We start from the raw sequence: 3,705 nt of genomic DNA, 5'->3' as shown, positions 1-3,705 counted from the left end.
AACTTAATTATGCTCGTAAACTAAAAAGTAAATATAGGGATTTGTTAACAATGAATTTAATTATTCAACTAAGCATATCAAGAAATGATTCAGTCGTCTTTCAAGTCAAGTGAACCCTGCATAGGTCAGGTTTCATTTGGAATTGCAATAACGCGAAACACGCTTAAAATGAGCTAGAAATATGAACTTATATGAATAATCGGAGATTATTTTATGAACTTTATCTCCTTTAACGGTATCTAAAATATTACTTGAAGAAAGATAATATCAACATCTTGCCAAATTATAACCATGAGGACAACTCAAGGAAAAAAGGACCAGGTATCACATATGTCAAACATTATAACTTTTCATAATAGAAATGTTCCACTTTACAGAAGTCGAGGTTGTAAGGCACAAACAAAGATCATAAATATCAAACAAAGTTTCTTTCACACTTGTAACATAATTTAGCTGACATTGGAATAGAGTTCTTAAGCAATGTTTATGCTGGCGCATGATGACTTCATTATCTAACATAAAAGAGAAATTGTGGAAATTTTTTGAAGCAGCAACATCGCACTGCTGCTTTTCAGCTCACTCCTCCTCATCCAAAATAAATAGGCTATCTTTCTCAAACCACCAATCCGCAGGGTAAGACTTGGTACTACTCTTTTGAAGAGATGAATCTCTGTTGGCAGCACTAGAATTAGTGTTGTTATCAAGTATTACAAATAGTTACAAAGATCTCATGCCTTGAAAATAAAGAATGCAAAAAAATTAAAGCAATAAGTGCATACACAAGAAGAGCCGGGGAGATTGAAACTATTCTGAGTTACATAGGATTAGGTACAGATTTGTTCGGGTTCAATACTTCATATCCAATTCCAAATCCAGTAGCAACTGAATTTGCATCCAAAAGTCGCATGCAGCTACATTTGAATCCAGCGGCATTTGTGGTACTGTGAAAAACAAAATCGATAATACCAAACACAAGCATGTGCAGATAAGCTGGGATAAAGAGAAGCAAAAACAGATAGACAAAGCTTACCTAGTAATTATGCAGGCAGAGCACGTAATAGGTGAATCTATATGTAGAGTGATTTTAACTAAATGTCATAATTTATTTCATCCATGCTTGAATCCAGCACAAAAATTGAAACTATAACAAAGTGGGGAAGTATATACCATATAGACACAAAGCAAAAGATTACCCTTTGTAGGCGAGACCCTCTTTGCTTTCATTAGTGGTGAATGTAGAATATCTACGTATGGTATCACCATCGGTAATTTTTGGAAGGCACCTATCTTTTCTACCTCGGGCGTCTACTTTTCCTACAAGAAAATGACATCCTTTCCAATTTCCATGTAAACATAAAAGAAACACTGCATCCCAGTGAAGTCTATATTCATAGTCTCTCCGTCCCAATTTATATTATAGTATTTTCTTTTAGTCTATGCCAAAAAGAATGACATTTTTAATATAAGATGATTTATAGCCACACAACTATCTATAATTTGTGTTAGAACATAAAGTTTCAAAAAAAAAAATCTTTCTTTCATGAGTTTTGTGCTCAGTCAAACAATATCAAATAAATTGAGACAAAGAGAGTAATAAATATCCAACTCTAAAAACTGATTATGCTAATAATAGAATTCCAAAAGTGAGATTAAAGGAGAAAATATACTTGTGTTTTCTTGTTGGTCCTAGTTATGATACTATATAGCTTCCTTTCACAATTTCATAAGTAGTAGTAGTTTGCATTTGCTTGCAGAAACACGACATTAGATACAATACACGCATAAGCACTAAGTACAAATCCTGCAAACAACAACAACACATTTGAATATTTCTCTTATTTCTTATTTCAAAGATAACAATATGAAGTAACTATTAGGATTTTTCACAAATCAAATTTTGAGGGAAAAAAGAGTACCTTTAGAGAGCATAGATCATCCCGAAAATAGTGATGGGAAAGGAACTTGCCATAGTTGAAAGAGACTTGAAGTTGTGCTCATTTCTTTTTCTCTCACAGAACTAAGGGTTGTTCAGTTATAACCATCAAGGATGTGTCAAAGCGGGGGAGAAAGGGAATAGCACGTGAAGGTACTAATAACTTAAAGAATTGTGTCTCAGTCCTATAAATACAACACAGTTATAATATGTAAAACAAAGAAATATCATAAATTGTAATATCCCAAAAATTTCAAACAAGGACAAATTAGTCATTTAACAAATAAAAACAAAAATAAAATAAAATTATAAAGATTCAATAGAAAAGGCCGAAGACCATTCTGTGGCAAAAATTAAAAAGGACGAAAGGGAAAAGGGGGAAAGGGGAAAAAAGGGAAAAGAGGGAGGAAGAAGTTGGTGCAGTACGTTGGAACCATAGCTATAACTGTCGAGAATCTTAAGTACTAATTGTGTCTTACGGGTATTTCTTGAACTTTTTCTTCTGGCAGATTTTAATTTCGACTCTAATGATTGGAAGATTCTACAGAGTAATAGAAAATACACTAGTTCATTCACACAATTGAGAATTTTCTTCCTAAAGGATCAATAAAACTTTATGAAATTGGGTTAATAAATTATATGAATAGGTTTTAGTTGATAAATTAGTAATTACTCATATGTGAGTAAATATAATTCGGCGAATTAAGAGGCAAATATGAAACTCCAGGGTTGTATATTCTAAATTAACTATGAATTAACCTAAACATGAAAGTTAACATGAGATCGATATTATGTAATTATAGATTGATTGGAGGAAGTTGTATGAATTGCTCGAGATGAAGCATTTGGTATTTCAGCACGAGTACTGTGAGTAGTAATCTTACTGCAATTTATGTTTTCATAACTTGCATGATTTACACATGATTTTTAATATGAATTATATGTTACCGATTATTTTGAGTTGCATATGGGACAAGTCTTTTACTCGATATGATACCGAAATAGTTATTTATGAAGATTACCGTTGTTTTAAATATTTTTGTTGTTACTAGATCTGTTTTACCGTTACTTGAATTTACTGTTATCGAAATGAAATTATATGATTTGATAAGAATCGAAATGCCCTATATTGATTTAAAACATTTTTTACGAGTATATACGGATTACAGAGACAAGTATAAATAGGAATAGACATTGAAGGATCCCGTAGCTAACGGCGGGTTCGTTAGACCTGATGCGCCTTGTAATTACTGATTACCGTTATAGCCCTCGCTAGTGGGAAGGTAGAACTAGCATACCGTTACCGATTTTCCTCGAGTAGGAACTACCGTTATATTTGACTTCTTGCGAAGAAGTCCACAGTTATATCGATTACATGATCCATTCATTGAAACCTCCCAAAATATGAATATTGATATTATACGGTGGTTACCGAGCTTATTACGGAATTGTCAATCGTATTATACTACAAGAAAAACATGATGAGACTGAAAATTGTTTATTGTTTCTGAAAGGGGCATTTTTATGATAATTTCTTTTTAATATACGAGCATGTTTTCTAACTTGTCCCCAATAAAAACGGTTGTGGTTAAGTGTTATTACTCACTGAGCTAGCGACTCATTCCCTGCTAATTATTTTTTTACAGAGACAACAGTTGACGCGGGCGAGGATTTCATTAATTAGAGCGCACAAGTTGATAATTCTTGGTGAGTCTCGCACTTGTTCGCGTGGGCGGGAATTTTATCAATTGTTATGGTCTTTTCTTTGAACT

The sequence above is a fragment of the Nicotiana tabacum genome, chromosome 6, assembly GCF_000715075.1.
Source record: "Nicotiana tabacum cultivar K326 chromosome 6, ASM71507v2, whole genome shotgun sequence".
NCBI classification, from domain to species: Eukaryota; Viridiplantae; Streptophyta; class Magnoliopsida; order Solanales; family Solanaceae; genus Nicotiana; species Nicotiana tabacum.
Note: the sequence above shows the minus strand (reverse complement) of the source record.